The following is a 17,361-nucleotide window of genomic DNA, read 5'->3' as shown; positions in this document are numbered from 1 at the left end:
TCGTTATTGGCAACTTATGGGTATTTGTTGTAGAATACCTCTGGGCACCTTTATCTAACTGCAATTCTAGTCTCCTTCCTAACGGAAAGATGTTATGAAACTTGAAAGGGTTCAGAAAAGATTTACAAGGATGTTGCCAGGGTTGGAGGATTTGAGCTATGGGGAGAGACTGAACAGGCTGGGTTCATGCCCAAATTCGAGAAGGACAGCCTCTAGCCAGGTTTGTGCATAAATCTTTTAGGCAAGGGATTGGGTATTTATCCAGCTGCGAAAGGCAGGCTACCATTTGCTTAGAGTACCAACAAAGGGAAACTGACCCATCAGGTTTCACAATCGGTAAGACTGGTGCTGTCCATTCCACAAACTGTACTAGTTTGATGATTCCTTTGCTTTCCAGCCTTCTGATTTCTGCCTCATAAGGCAAAGACACTGGACAGATCTTGCAGAATCATGAAATTGCTGCCAGGTCAACTTGCAAGGTAGCCTTGGCTCTCTTGAGAGCCCCTAGACCTTCTTAAAAATCTTCCAGATATTTAATTAGGACTACACTCAGATAGCCATTTGCTAATCAAAAAAATTGAGCCAGTCCAGGTGAATCTTCCCAAACCATTTTACCCCATCAAGCTTGGGCCCAAGCTTTTTACTACAATCAGTGGTACCTAAAGCAGCTGCTTCACATAAGAGAACAGAACCAAAGTTGCACCCTTTGCGGCGGCATGTGGCTCAGCGGTTGGCACTGCTACCTCACATTGCCAAGGACCCTGGTTTGATTATAGCCTCAATGGAGTTTGCACATTCTCCTCATGTCTGCATGGGTTTCCTCCAGGTGCTCCAGTTTCCTCCCACAGTTCACAGATGTGCAGGTTAGGTTGATTGGCCATGCTAAATTGCCTATTGTGTTCAAGGATGTGTTGGTTAGGTACATTAGTCGGGGGTAAATGTAATGTAATAGGGGAATGGGTCTGGGTGGGATACTCTTCACTGGCTGGTGTGGACTTGCTGGGCCGAAGGACCTGTTTCCACACTGTACGGATTCTGTGATTCATAATCTGCAAAGGTTCCCTGGTATTGGTTCTCAATCTAGCCTAGGTCTTGTGTGCAAATGTAAGGGTTGGAGTCCAGAGTAAATTTTGTAAAAACTGGTTCTGCAATTACTGAAACAGCCACTTCAGCATCAGCCTCCATTTGAACCGGGTGAGAAATTTAACCCGCTGTTTACTTTGGGTCTGTTTTGGATGTTGCGAAGCAATTAAACTGTTCCAAACTGGACAGAGAAGGACTTTCCCGGGTTTGCTCTCTCCTGGATACCGGCCTATGAAATCTCTTACCCAATTTCGGTCTCATGGGACTCTTATCCTGTCTCAAGTCTTCAAAGCAGCAGCAACTACAATGGCATGCCAGCCCAGATCCTGAAGAAAATTTTAGCCATATAGCAAAAGTTTGGCTTTGTTTTGGGGTGTTGCTGTGGGCTGACCTGGAGTCCTTCTGTTCAGGACTGTTTTCCCTGGAGTGAGGCTATGCAATTGCCTTCACTCTCATAGTGTTCCTCAAGCTCAGCTGACTGGCGGGATGAGCATTTCGATCGGAATACCCTGCAACTCATATGCTCTATTTGCTGATATTCCAATGGTGAAGCCAGTTGTACATCAGCTCATCAGCGCTTTTGCATGGTTACATAAGTAATCCTAAATACCAAATGGTCTCTCTAAATTTCATTAAGGGTTAAACCAAAGTAACTTTCCTCTGCCAGGCCTCTTGACCTAATCAAAAATCCCAATGTGGATTTCCCTGGTTCACGAATTACTGAGTAAAAATGATAGTGACTCAGAATTTGAGGAGACTTGGAATTGTAATATTCCTTAACTAAATCTATCAACTCTTGAGAAGTTTTATTATCTGATGTCTCAGGTAAAATATTAGTCCGAATGACTGAAAAAGCTGCAGGTCCACGAGCTGTCATGAGAATTACTCATTGCTTTTCATCTGCCCTAATGGCATTTGCCTGGTAAAAGTAATCCATTCTTTCTACACACAGCCTTTGATGACAGTACAAATGAGTCAAGCTTTCCAAATAACAGCATGATTCCAGAAATGCTTACCCCAACTCAAAGAAAACTGTTGCGAGCAAATTTCTTCAGGAATGCGCTTTGCTCTTGTCAGCACTGAAATAACTCCATAGAGACTAGTATCTTGTCACCAAGTCACTTTAATTTAGATGTAGAAAGTCCTTGACACTGATTCAGTTCCCTCAGCGCCAGCTCCCAGAATGTCAGAATGACTGACTTTCCTGTTTTTATGTTACCAGAGCTCTCTGATTGGACTAGATTAACAGCCCGATCAGAGAACTCATTCTATGATGTCCTTTTGGTTGACCTCATTACAATCATGACAATTTATATAATTTTAAAGTTGTCACAAAGTGGATTGATAGAGTGAACTGTTTGGAAAATTCACATATTGAAGGGGGCATATTTTTAGCAGTGTAGGTTCATCAGTGAACAACATTTAGACTCTTCTGACAAGGGTCATTGGACCCAAAATATTAACTCTATTTTTTCTCCACAGATGCTGCCAGACCTGCTGAGTTATTTACAGCAATTTCTGATTATGTTTCTAATTTCCAGTTGGGGCAACACAGTGGCTCGGTGCTTAGCACTGCAGCCTCACAGCACCAAGGTCCCAGGTTCGATTCCGGCCTTGGGCGACTGTCTGTGTGGAGTTTGCACATTCTCCCCGTGTCTACGTGGGCTTCCTCCCAAAGATGTGCATGTCAGGTGAATTGGCCATGCTAAATTGCTCGTTGTGTTAGGCAATAGTCAGAGGGAAATTAGACTGGGAGGGTTACTCTTCGGAGGGTCAATATGGACTTGTTGGGCTGGAGGGCCTGTTTCCACACTGTAGGTAATCTAATCTACCCACAATTCTTTATTTTTTTTTTGTTTAGTGCTTAACAACATTTAGAAGTTGTTCCTGTTTTGCACACCACGATGAGCATTTTTATTTTTTCCTGTACTCTTTGTGCAATTTGTTTTGTTATTTGGAACAGTGTTTTCTCTCAAAGGCACTCAATGTCTGATTGTGGAATGTGGAATAAAGTTCAGGGGACCCACTGAGATCTATCACCCTATCCTTGCTTCTTACAATTGAAAAGTAAGAAGAATAAATAATTACATTTAAAGACATGGTAACGGAGATAATATGCCCATAAGATAGCCAGCTTGATTCAACCAGAACAGAATTTGACCGTTTGGAGAAAATAATTGTAAAGATGTAGAACTGCTTTTAAACTAAATAGTAAATCTGCAGTTGAACAAGGTAACATACTTTGTATCTAACTGGCAATATAGACAATTATGATATAGTTCATATTGTCAAGAACAAGCTTTCGAGTGATGTGGACATTGTCCAAAAGATGGACGGAAAGTTTTTCAACCTCAACCAGTTGACCTCGAGAGGAAATGATATTGGTCTCACTTGTGGAACTTCAGCATGTGTTCAGTTCACACCAGCATCTCTGATCTTTTGGAAGAGAATCTTCAAGCCTCAGTTAACACCTTCACAGAAGCATACCAAAAACACTGGTCTCAGCCTGAACCTTAAGACTCAAATTCTTTACCAAAGTCAAGCTCTGTTCCTTCCCTCCATTAAAATCAATTGAAAAGTGAATTGACACAAAATTTCTTAGGCAGACAATAATACTCATGAGTGATTACCAATGACAAGTTCATAAGCACATAAAGGTCAACATAGGTGCTTTTAGATTAGATTACTTACAGTGTGGAAACAGGCCCTTCGGCCCAACAAGTCCACACCGTCCCATCGAAGCGTAACCCACCCAAACCCATTCCCCTACATTTACCTCTTCACCTAACACTACGGGCAATTTAGCATGGCCAATTCACCTAACCTGCACATTGTGGGAGGAAACCGGAGCACCCGGAGGAAACCCACGCAGACACGGGGAGAATGTGTAAACTCCACACCTTTAGTTGACCCGGAATTGAACCCGGGTCTCTGACGCTGTGAGGTAGCAGTGCTAACCACTGTGCCACTGTGCCGCCCACATTTTAATCACATTTTAAAATGCACAGACAATTACTTTAACCTTAGAACAAAATTTTTGACAGAGTAAGATTTACCAAGAGTTCAGCATAAACTCATTGGTAATTTCACTAATGATCTCTACAGATTACTGGAAAAGTATGATTATGGATCTTAAAAGTCGGAATTCAGAAGAAACAAGATTATTGTTTGAATTTGCTGATGAGTCTATATCACATTTATTGTAATTCAAAGAGGATTTGACTTTAGAGAAAGCCACACAGATGGAGAGTGGAGCTGAATTCCAGAAGCAGCATAAGATTAATTTTAAGAGGAGAAGGTCAATCTTGTCACATGCAATCAACAGAATCTATTCAGTACTTAAGGTACAAAATACTAAAGCCACAAGTGAGAAGCCAGTTCAGAGAATAGGCCAGACAGAAAATGCTAAGAGTCAGTTAGTGTGAGGATTCCTTGTTGAACAACAATCACATGCACTGCCCATCTATAAAAAAGCTAATGCTTCAACTAGAAAACAATAACTCATTTTCAAAAGATACACAGAAGTAAGACACAGTTATGGAAAACATGATGTCAGACAGCCATTCTCACAAAGTTATTCATGAAGTATAGCAACCTGCACTAGAAGAGACACATGGTCCATTCCAAGAAAAGAAATAGTGATCAAACCAATAAGATATACTATATTCAAGTTTGCTGATGGTATAAAAATAGATGGGAAGGCATGTTATGACACAAAGAGTTTGCAGAGGTTCTGGATAGGTTATCGCTGGTGGACTAAAACTTGGCAGATGAAATATAATGTGAGGAAATGGGAGTTTATATGTTTTGCCTGGAAGAATAGAGGAGGAGAACATTAGTTAAATCAAGAAAGACTGCAGAAAGCTATGGAAGAAAGGAATTCAGGAGTCTTCATTCATGGATTATAAAAAGCTAGCATCCACGTTCACTCGGTAATAGGGAAGGGAAATGGATTATTTCAAAGGGAATACAGTATAGAAGGAGTGAATTATAGAATCCTTATGGTGTAGAAAGAACCCATTCAGTCCATTGAATCTGCACTGACCCTCCAAAAAGCATCTCAACCAGACCCCATCGTATCCTATAAACCACATATTTTCTGCCACTAATCCACCTAGCCTACACATCACTGGACACTACAGGCAATTTAGCATGGCTAAACCACCTAACGTGCTCATTTTTACATGTGGGAGGAAACCAGAGCATTGAAAGTAAACCCACACAAATTTAAGGAGAACATGCAAACTCCACACAGACAATCAGCCGAGGCTGGAAATGAAGCTGGGTCCCTGCTACTATATGGCAGCAGTGCTAACCATTGTGCGACCCATAGGGCCTTGCTAAAATTTTACAAGGCAATAGTCAGACCACATCTAGAATACTTTGAAGTGGCCTTTAAGGGAGTTCAAAAAAGTTCATTAATGAGCAGACGTTGAGAAAGTTGGGACTCTACTCATTGGAATTTTTATTAATGAGAAGCAAACTTACTGGAATATACAAGATCTTAGAAGACTTGACAGGAGAGATGCAGAAATGCTGTTTCACTTTGGGGAGAGTCTTGGATCAGAGACCATAATCTCCGATTAAGAGGACACACAGTTAAGACAGAAATAACAAGAAAGTTCTTCTTTCAGAGGGTGGTGAGTCTGTGGAATTGTTTACTACAAGGGAGAACAAGGCTGCTTCATTAAGCACATTCAAGGCTGAAATAAACAAATTTAAATCAATAAGGGAATCAATAATTATGGGCAAAAGACAGGAAAGTGAAGTTCAGAATTACCGTATCGGCCTATATCTGCTCCAATGCCTTATGGTCTTCTGATTTTAGCAAAAACTGTTTAATGTCAATGGATAGCTCACTAATTCCAAGCTTGAAATGGCAGCCAGTGATCACATACCATGGGTGGAGAAGCATTGAGACTAATCAATATGATTGACCAACAATTGATTGGGCCAGGGAATTGGGAATTGTGTTTGATTTTGAAAGCGTATTTACAGCTGATGTGCTCTGGGCTTAGTAGTCATTCAATGGAATAGCTGTCACTGGATCTCCAACTATCACCATCCTGGAGATTATAATTAACCAGAAACTCAACTGGGCTTGCCATATAAATACAGTAGTGACAAGAGCAGGTCAGAGGCCAAGAATATTGCAGTAACTCACCTCCTGACTCTCCAAAGCTATTCACCACGTCAAAGACACAAGTCAGAAGTATTAAGGAATACTCTCAAAATGCCTAGATAGGTGCAGCTCCAACTGCACTCAAGAAGCTCAACACTATTCAGGACAAAGCAGCCTGCTTAAACTGCACTATATCCATAAACACTACCGACATTCAGTCACAGAAGTACATACAGTCTACAAAATGCATGGCAGAAATTCACCAAGAAAACAACTTCTGAAGCCACAAGCACTGCCATAGAGAAGAACAAAGGCAGCACATATGTGGGAACACCACCATCTGCAACTTTCCCTTCAACCCGTTCACCATCCTGACTTGGAAATATATCATTGTTCTTTCACTGCTGCTGGGTCAAAATCCTGGAATTCCCTCCCTAAGGGCATTGTGGATCCACATACAGTTCGCAAACTGCAGCTGTTCAAGAAGTCAGCTCATCACCACTTTCTCAAGAGCAAAAAGGGATAGGCAGTAAATGCTAGCCAGCCATTCCATGAAGAATTAAAAACACTCACTGCTTACAGTCACCAATGATGTAACTGCTGGTCCAGGAAGTACATCACATAGATTAAAGGTTTATTTCAGTCAACTCTGCAACACAAAGGCTGTGGGAGATGCAAGTGATGAGAAAGAAAATGAGTAAAATGCTCCATGTGAGAGTATTGATAAATCTTTAGCTGAAATCATTCTAACAACAATACAGTCTGGCAAACAAGTCATTCTGGCAGGTTCAAATTTGATGACAGATGATGAGATAGCACAAGTCCAAGAGGAACAATTTCACTCGTCAATTTTGAAGGATGAAGGATGAAGGAAGTGACAGAAATCATGCTAAATAAGTAGAATCTCAAGTAGCATGGCTGAGGAAGTGAATATATTAGATTCAATACTAAAACAATAGTAAGGCCATCTAAGCTCACCAACATCACGTACTGAGTTTATATACTTCAGCACAGATTGAAAATAAAGATTTGCTCACACAGATTTAAGATGGATTGCCAATGGTATCATGGAAGCCTCTACTGAGGTAGAACGGCCAATGTCAATACACTCAGGACACGTTTAAGAAGAAATTACCTGGTTGCGAGACCCAGCATATTGCATTGAAGAAAGTATATGTTTTGACAAACATAAAGATTCCTCAAATGAAATTGTGCAGGAATTGCTTCTTGAGCTCTTCAATTCTAGTTTTGCAAATGTTCCTGGTAGTGGAATCTCAACTTAATTAACTTCTATGTCCTTGGACTTCCCTTCTTACAACCACGTTTTGTGATTATGGGGGCAATGTTTACTCTGAGCTTTAAGTACTTCTTTTTAACTTCTAACCTTTCATCCTGTGTGGTACTTCCTAAAGTTTTTCCTTGCCCACTAGTGATTTTAACTTTACTCATTGCAGCTTCTACTGTTCATTTGTTCTCTGGCCAGACCTTGACTCTTCCAGTCTTCCAGCCTCACAGCTCGGCGTGGCAGACTTTTGGCCCAGCCTGGTGATCTCACAGCGGCCCAGCAAGGTGGTCTTTCCACCTGGCATGGTGGTCTTTCAGCAGTACGTGGCAGTCTTTCGGCCTGGCATTGTCTTAGTGTGGACTTCCTGTGTTGAAGTGATTCCTTGAAGTGCAGTCCCATCATGGCTAAACAGTTAAGACTGTAATGTTTGAATTTTCAACTTTGCTTCTTTATTTTCTATATAAAACTAAAAAGTTAACATTGTACCAGAATTATTGCAATGTGTAACTTTTAACTTTGTTCTTTCTTTCTACCTTGTTCATAGGGTTCCTGTACCTAAGATGGCACCTTGTGCAGCGATATTATACATTTTTCACTGTAGTCCTGTACTTTTGTATTTGAGTACATGTAACAATAAAATCAAATTTAAATCTAAGGCAACAGATCACTGGGAACTGATAAGTGTAATTATTGTGCCAGTTTCATAAAGCTTGTAGCTCACAGTTGCTTCAATGCATCTCTTATCATGTTTCAAGAGCTTTTACCCTTAACTGTAGATTCTGTTTTGTTGTTTTTGTCAGGAGTTTTCTGCCAACTGCTTGATTGGTCAACTCCATTCTCTATTGACTATCTGTCTGAGTCAGTCTTAAAGCTGCAACTGGATACTGCTTCTGGGTTTGGTCTATACAGCTAAATCGAATTCCAATTCACATGTTCAAATATTACGTCAAAACTAAATCTTCACATAATTACCACTGGCACCACTGTGTAGGAACTAACTGAGCTCTTGGTCACCAAAAGGTAGATTTCTTCCCACCCTAGTCCTTTTGGTTTGGGGTCTGCAGGACCTGATTAGTCTCGTACAGTGCACAGTCTAATAAGGAGACACTCTTGCCTTAAACAAAATATAGTTTATAGCAACAAGGTATGTTTAATAAGCAAGCCACTATTGTAAAGTCAATGAGGAGAGCTTGAAAGTCAGCCTGACACTTTCAACCTCCAGAATTGTTCTACATTTTCCCACATATGACATAATCAGTTTGGGTAGAACTTAATATAGTCTTCAGCATTAACTTAATCAGAACCATTATCCTTCACCAAAGCCTGTATTTCGAGTTCTTGGCCCAGAGGATCATTTCACCACTTGTAAAAATGGATTGGGGAGGAGGATTCACAGAGGGGAATTTTGCATGATTATATAGCAACAATGGTGTTGAAATATCCTTGAAATACAGTTGATCACAAGTTTCTGTTATAGCCTCTAACTCTGTTTATCCAAGAGTGTTTTAAGTGTTCTGTAGTTACTTCATTTGTGCCTGGAGTTTATCCTGTATTCATCAATTTCAAACCATTCTTTATCTCTGATATCTTAAGAAATTATCTGATGAATAGACATCTATATTCAAAATGTTATCTTCTTCCTCTCCATGGATGTTGTCTGACCCACTGTGGTCTCCAGCATTTGTTGTTTCAATATTTGCGAAGCTGCCCATGAAACTTAACACAATCATTTTCCAACTAGAAGATTTTTATTTCCATTTATTCAAGACATGGGCATCATTGGTGGACCAACATTTATTGCCCATCCCTAGGATGGTGAAACTTGGAAGGCAACTAGTATGTGATGGTGTTGCCATGCATCTGCTGCTCTTATCCTTCTATCTGGTAGATGTCAGCATTTTGGAAGGTGCTGTTGAAGGGGCGTTAATGAGTTACTGCAACTCATTTTGTTAAATAAGCAAATGCCCCTCTTATTGTAAACCAGTGATTTCCAGGACAATTCATTAGAAAAAGATAGATGATACACATTGCTGGAGCTCTGTGCAATAATGGCATAGGGAGTTAATATGTAAGGTAGTGGATAGAGTGCTATTCAAATTTGTTTGAATACCACTCAAGGCTGTTTTGCCTTGAATGGTAGCAATCTTGTCTGTTTTTGGAGGCAAATTCATCCAGACAAGTGGAGAGTATTGAATCAAATACTCTGACTGAGTGTACCATACAGGTGATGTGAAGACATAAGTTTCTCACCAGTGCACTGCCAACCTCTAATCTGCTCCTGTAGCCATAATATTTCTGTAGGTCATCAAGTTCAATTGCTGGGCAATGATTTGATAGTAGGGGATTCAGAATTGATAACACCATTGAACATCAATGGGCTCTGGCAAAATTCTTTCATTTGAAATTCTGATTGCCTGGCATTTGTGTGTCCCAAATGTCAGTTGCCTATCACTCCATGGATGGATGTTGTCTAGATCTTGCTGCATGCAATTATGAGTTGCTTCGTATTTGAGGAGTTGCAAATGGAGCTGAACCTTGTGCAATTATCAGATCAAGAGGGTGGTGCAAAGTTAAGGGGTTGGATCTGGCATGAGTTGGGGGGAGGTGAGGTTTGGAAGTGAGGTCAATGTTGATGCTGGGTGGTTGAATGGTTTAACCATTCCCTCCAACTCTGTATCTCCTTCTTGACCTGTCCTATCTGTCCAGCTTCCTTCCCACCTATCTGCTCCACCCTCCCCACTGACCTATCACAATTACCCCCACATGCATCCACCTATCGCCTTCTTAACTATCTTCCCCACAGCCCCATTCCCACCCCTCCTCCTTTATCTCTCATCTCCTTCTCCTACCACATCCCTGATAGAGGGCATATGCCAGAAACGTTGACTCATCTGCTCCTCGGATGCTGCCTCACCTGCTGTGTTTTTCCTGTGCCACCTTTTTCGACCCTGACTGGATGATGAGGCTATTTAAAAAAAAATGATATCAAACAGATGGGTAATCAACAGTAAAACAGGCATGCTGCAGCAAGGGGCAGCAAGAGTATTGCATCTGTGTAAGGCACGCTGAACAAACTTCAGTATGTGAATTGTGGGACGTACATGTATGGTTTTTAACAGAAACACAAAAACAAAACAAAATAGTCTAGACATAATTACTGTCACTGCTGTAAGCCACTGAAAAGTATTGATCATCAAATTCATTGTGGAACATGGAGGATGGACCAATCTCAGTGTTGATCCAGATTTTGGAAACAGATATTACTATTTTTGTGAAAACTGAATCTGGGAGTTTATTTATGCAATTGCTCCAATGACATCCTTTAAACTCTTCAGTCCACCAGTTTTCTTGCCCCTCACTGACTGAAGTTTAATAAGTCAGAAAAGTTCCATACCTAAAGCCAAGTTTTCATTTAATATTGAACCAAAGTTGATTTAAACAACAATTTGCAACACAAAGTTATAGGATAAATCTTTCAGATCAACGTCAAGCTAAATTTAGAGAAAGTACTATCTACACATACAGATGACAGACATCTGCCTCAAGATAAGTATTATTTATGTTTATGTGCCAAGTTTACTATCAATCATCTCTTATCTATGTGTACATGATTAATAAAGCATTTTTACTGTGGTAACAAAACACTGAGTTTAAGGCTCCTACATCATTGAGTGTAGGATATTAAATAGAACAGCACTATGGGGCCTCAAATAGGAAAGGCACTTTTAGAAGAAAAAATGCACAACATTATCAAAATTATTCATTTTGGTAGGAAGACTGACAAACAAGCATTTTAACTTAATTGTATGAAATTGCATATCTAGAGATGTAGAGAACTCTGGATGTCCTCATACATGAATCACAAAAGGTTAGTATGCAGGTACAGCAAATAATCAGGAAACTTAATAGAATATTATTATTTCCTCACAAGGAGAATTGCATTTCAAAAATAGAGAGGTTATGCTTCAATCATACCAGACACTACTGAGACTACATCTAAAGTACTACATACAGTGCTGGTCTCCTTATTTAAGGAACTACATGCATTTCTGGAGACAAGAAGAGACAAGATTTATTAGACTGAAAACCAGAAATGGGGAGTTGTCTTATGAGGTGGATTGATCAGGCCAGGCTTGTATCTGCTGTAGCTTGTAGGAGTAAGAAGTGATTGGATTGAAACATATAAGATCCTAAAATGGGGTAAGGAAGACTCTGCATCTGGAAGGAGAGGCGGGGGGATCAGCAGTGTCTACAACTGAATTTTGGTGCTGAATGCTTGAGGGAGGGATATAACTTTAAAATTCGACAAAAAAATGTTATTTTGTTTCACCTATTTAAAAATGCACTAATATTACAAATGTACTGAACAGCACTTGGTATTTATAGAAATTAATTTGCGATTGACTGCTTGGGACCTGCTATCATCTTTTTGGTCAGAATTATTTCATGGGTTCATTTTCTATCTTGAGTGCTGACCTCTGACTTGTGAAACATAATTTATTACAATAACTTTCAGATAAAATTGAACAATTTAGAAGAAAAATCAGCAAAATTCCTTCCTAAATTGGAGCTATTGGTATCACTGATGCACTGTTGGGATCTTTACAATGGATAACCTAATGGCAATTTGCCCATCATACTTAGTGCAGACCCTTCACAAATCACAGGCACCACATTTGCTTCCCGCAGCAGTTAATTACAACTGCATTCATTGGGGCTCAAAGCCAACCATGTCGATTGCTCCCAGCCTACTGGTTTAGTAAAAGATGGTTTAGTATGCACTGCCAGGATCCATAGCAGTTTGCATATCCCATCTCATTGTAGATGGTGCACACTTTGTTCAGCATCTGTTCTTCTATAACGGGATTGACAGCCTCCATTGGCAAATGCATTACCATGCCTCACAATATGCCATAGTTCAATTTACTGCCAATACAGCTGATTTCATTTTGTTCAATGATAAGTTTTTATTCACTATAACCTGCATTTACAAATGACAATTCCATTACTATTTATTTGTAACCTATTGTGACAAGTTAGTCAGTCAAAAATGGATAGTGCTTCCCTTCCCTCCTTTCAAGTAACAACAAATTTTGTGGTGATATCATGATATGCCTCTTGGGGAAATACAGGAGCATATGTTTTCACCTTACTTAATGCAATTTCTCACTTTGTAAAGAGTGATAAGCATTTACAGCAGCTAATTATTAATTTAAGAGATTTATATATTTGGTGATTGACATTCAAATTTATTATTTCTCAAACTGGTGTGCACAGATTCTTCAGGGTCTGCATATATCTCTAGGTGTCCACAAATGTATGGGTGGGCTTTGGGGACTCCTGCTCTCTCCTCAGACTCCAGATCTCCCTGTGTTAAAACTTTCCCCGTACTCCAGAACATCCCATGATCAAAGTTTCCCTGTACTGTTTTCTCCAAGAGCTCTTACTCTCTCCCCATGCTCTTACTCTTCCTGTGCTCTTGCTCCATGTGCTCCTGTTCCACATGCCTGAGGTATGCACAGATTCTGCAATGTACCCATCTCATGGCTATCTGTATATGAAGCATTATTACATGTAGTGCTTTATATATTATGTCATGTTATAATTTAGATGGGTGTAGGTGTTCTGTGATTATTAATCCCATTGAAAAGAGATCCTGAATAAGCCTGCCCTTGTAAAGTTATATTTTGGTGTATCAGTGTATTCATATTTTCCTGTAATTTTGGCACAAAATACCCCGTCATAGCTACTACTTACACAGCTGAACAATTAATAAGATCTCCTCCTTTAAAGATTATACACCACAGCCATTTTTCCATGCAGAAGCAAGGGACTGAAAATAAATTGAGAGAAAACATTTCGTACAATATGTACAAAATGCCAGTTGATTGTGGATCTTTGTTGACTTTAAGGTTTATTGCTGCATAGTCTACCGACGAGCTAATTGAATTTATTACATCAAGTTCTTGCTTCACTATTTTTATTTACTTTGCTTAATTCACATTACTGAATAAATTAAATTGTTCCTGGTGAACAAAAATATTGTGAATAATCAAACAGCTGTACGAGGTTTAAATTTTGTCTTCTTTGCTCAGGCAGGAGTCCAACAGAGCAGATTGGCCCCTCTGTTCCAGAACCTGCCCGACTTCACTCACTCAATTTCTGGAAGTCTGCTGGGTTATATAACAAATGGTAAACAACTCCAAGGATCTACCCCATGTGTATAATTCACCCTGAACTCTCTCACAAACGCACAGAATGAAATCAAACCTGTTGCCCTTTCATATTTTAATAAGTATGTCGACTGAGTCACACATTTCTCTTCTGCAGAAGGTAATATTTTATCATTGAATGTTGATCATTCAACAGTTGACAAAATGACCAAAAAAGCTCATTTCAAGACAGTATTTCAAAACTTCTGAGGGTTGAAAAGTCCAAACTGCAAAACAGACATTCTTGGATACTATCAATTGATTATTCAAAGAAAATCTTTTCCCATAAAGCCCTTGGAATTTTTGAAATCCTGCAGCACAAAAGAAAATGATGTTAAGCTTTAAGCTGTGCTGGAATGAATTGAGGTTGTGTTTGGTTTCTGAATAGCAAGAAATTCCCATTTACAAACAATGATTTGTTTTTCACAGTTGTGCAAAGTTGAAATAAAAATAGTAGCTAAAGAATAGCCAAACATGTTTTGGCATGACATCAAGTATTTGAAGGTTCTATCTGCTGCAAAGTTTCAGTCTTTAACACAGCAACTCCAGTCGATCAAGTTAAGTAGTATGCCAAAACAAAACCACAACCAAATATACCAATAACGTAGTCACATATTCAAATTATGAACTACATTTACCCAAATGTGTGAAGGCAAGAAATCAACTCATATGACAGTGTAAATTTTAAACTAATCAGATGTTGTCACACCATCCATCAGCAGCTGATTATTCATTCCCATCTACATCTAAAAATATGCTACCCTCTGGTCTGAACTGCTGCAAGTTGATTTCATGTCTCCATATTGGCAAGCAGTTCTTCGCACCAAAGCATGTCTTAATAATGTCTCTATTAATATAGACTCTCCTCAGATCCTTAATAATTCTGTAACGATTGACACTGCACAAACTTCAAAATAAGTTCAACACTTATATTCTCGATGAAGTGTAAGGGATACATTTCAGTTAATGTGTAATCATTTGTCATTACAAAAATGTAGTGCTGGTATAAACAAAAAGCTATAACTCAACAGAGATTCAATAACATCAAGAACATTCAGTTTTTATCGATAATCTGCATTGAATGGTTAAAATGTTGAATAAATGTTGAATGGTAGTGTATCAAAACTGGTTTGTTTTTGTTTCGAGAGGATTCCTCTTTAAAATACAGCATTGGGTGCAAAGTTAAATTACTGTGCAATGGAAAGATCCAACCTGCAAACACAGGGTTTGCCTCCTTTTGTGTTCTTGGCTGGAACACTCACTCTAATAGCAGATTTAGAGATTCCTATTTTTGTTCCACTGTCCTCAGGTCCCTATAGATCCCATCTAAAGGTAGGATTTCTGCCAACAGTAAGAAGACGACAAAGATGTAAATGGAAGGACTTTCAAATAGTTCCCCATGGAATGCCCATTTGGTTGTATTTTCTGTTGAGTGGCTGCTGGAACCTGCCATTTCTTCCACTGACATGAGCAGTCAGTTAGGCAGAACAATGAGCAGTTGGAAATGCAGGAAGTCAAGGATGAAGGGAAAACAAATGATGTTCTAGTCCCTGTACACTGAACAAGAAACACTGGTTGGGTGGTAAAATTACAGAAAATCATTTTTTTTTAAACAATGCATTGGAATGAATGCAACTAATAGATAAGAGACAACAAAGTCAGTTTCAAAGTACATATTTCAATTAATAGTTAGCATCAATATTACTATTCAGTGATTTAGGAGAATTCTTAGTTACTGTTCTCATTTTTGAATATTAAAAATCATTCAACTTTTTTTTTTAAATGGCTTGCATACAATTAAGTTCCTCAACATGTTACAGCTTTGACACAGAAACATTGTTATTTCTTCAATATCATTAAGTGAAAGAAAGAAAAGGAATAAACTGAGTAAGGAACAAGAGACCTAAGTGAGACCTAAGCCACTGCTTCTTTGGTTCTGGCACTCTTCTGGTCATTTATCAGAAACAACAGTCATTGACAGTCACAGGTGCAAAGACAGGCAACCTGGCTTGCAGGTTTAATCCCAGTAAATTTCAGCACTCATTCCCCTTAGTGCTCCTTTTGCCCCTACTATACCATTACAAAGTACCTTCAGCAATTATATAGGTGGCAGCTTACACATCCGGCACAGTGGCAAGCACTGCTGCCTCACAGTGCAGAGATCCAGGTTCAATTCCCGCCTCAGGCGACTCTCTGTATGGAGTTTGTACAATCTCCCCGTGTCTGCGTGGGTTTCCTCCGGGTGTTCCGGTTTCCTCCCACAATTCAAAAATGTGCAGGTTAGGTGAATTTGCCATGTTAAGGGAATGGTCTGGGTGGGTTGCGCTTCGGTGGGTCGGTGTGGACTTGTTGGGCTGAAGGGCCTGTTTCCACACTGTAATGTAATCTAATCTAATCTAAACATCCAGAAGAAAATGACACAATACTTTTAAATGGGCTAGAGCTGCATATTTACACAGAAATATTTTGAGATATAACTTGGAAACAGTCCAATTAACCCCATAAGACTTGTTTACAGACACTGATACATGTAAATATATATTCCTTCAGACACTTTCCTGTAAAGACATTTCTAACCTAGTTTGAAGAAGTGCCACAAGTCTGAATTTTACACTGTCCAGCCCTCTTGAAATAATAGCTTAGGCGAACTCTCTCCAACTTGGTAGACTTGTTCAGAAGCCAGCGCTGAAAATGTGTTGCTAGAAAAGTGCAGCAGGTCAGGCAGCATCAGGGAACAGGAGAAGGGCTTATGCCTAAGCCACTGCTGAAGAAGGGCTTATGCCCAAAACGTCGATTCTCCTGTTCCCTGGATGCTGCCTGACCTGCTGCGCTTTTCCAGCAACACATTTTCAGCTCTGATCTCCAGCATCTGCAGTCCTCACTGTCTCCTCCTTGTTCAGAAGCCATTTAACAGGCACTAAATAGGCTGTAAATTAGCTTGAAGTGAGGATGTGCCACCCCCCCACCCCCCAACAAAGTGCAAATTTCAATACTAAGAATGACCAGATGGCTATTCTCATAAGGATAGCGATAAGCGGGACATTTGGTACTGATCTTGGTAATGTAACGGCCATGACGGATGTGCTATCATTGGTAAAACTGCAATGGGAAAGGCAGGTAAGAGTCAGGAATGCTGAAATTACCATTGAGTTCGATTTAACATTTTCCCCTCCCCATCCCCACTACCAACATACTCCATGTGACTCTTTGGTTTTGGCATTCATCTCGTCACTTGTTAAATTATACATTGGCAGCTTACACACTGAGAAAAAAATGAAATACTAATCTGGCATTGGTTCCAGCTATTGGCAAATAGAATTAAGGAGAATCCAAAGGGGTTTTACAAATATATTAAGGACAAAAGGGTAACTAGGGAGAGAGGAGGGCCCCTCCAAGATCAGCAAGGTGGCCTTTGTGTGGAGCCACAGAAAATGGGGGAGATACTAAATGAATATTTTGCATCAGTATTTACTGTGGAAAAGGATATGGAAGATACAGACTGTAGGGAAATAAATGGTGAAATCTTGCAAAATGTCCATATTACAAAGGAGGAAGTGCTGGATGTCTTGAAACAGTTAAAAGTGGATAAATCCCCAGGACCTGATCAAGTGTACCCGAGAACTCTGTGGGAAGCTAGAGAAGTGATTGCTGGGCCTCTT

The 17,361-nt window shown here is 39.7% G+C and overlaps 1 protein-coding gene across 12 annotated transcripts in view; it reads right to left on the bottom strand.

Moving 5' to 3' along the window:
• LOC122562011 (nuclear factor 1 B-type-like) overlaps positions 1–17,361 on the bottom strand; it is a 624,396-nt gene that overhangs the window by 318,827 nt on the left and 288,208 nt on the right. The gene's annotated exons all lie outside the window — the stretch shown is intronic.

The sequence above is a fragment of the Chiloscyllium plagiosum genome, chromosome 2 (assembly GCF_004010195.1).
Source record: "Chiloscyllium plagiosum isolate BGI_BamShark_2017 chromosome 2, ASM401019v2, whole genome shotgun sequence".
Taxonomy (NCBI): Eukaryota; Metazoa; Chordata; class Chondrichthyes; order Orectolobiformes; family Hemiscylliidae; genus Chiloscyllium; species Chiloscyllium plagiosum.
The sequence above is the reverse complement of the archived record's forward strand: the minus strand, read 5'-3'. Positions and strand labels throughout refer to the sequence as shown.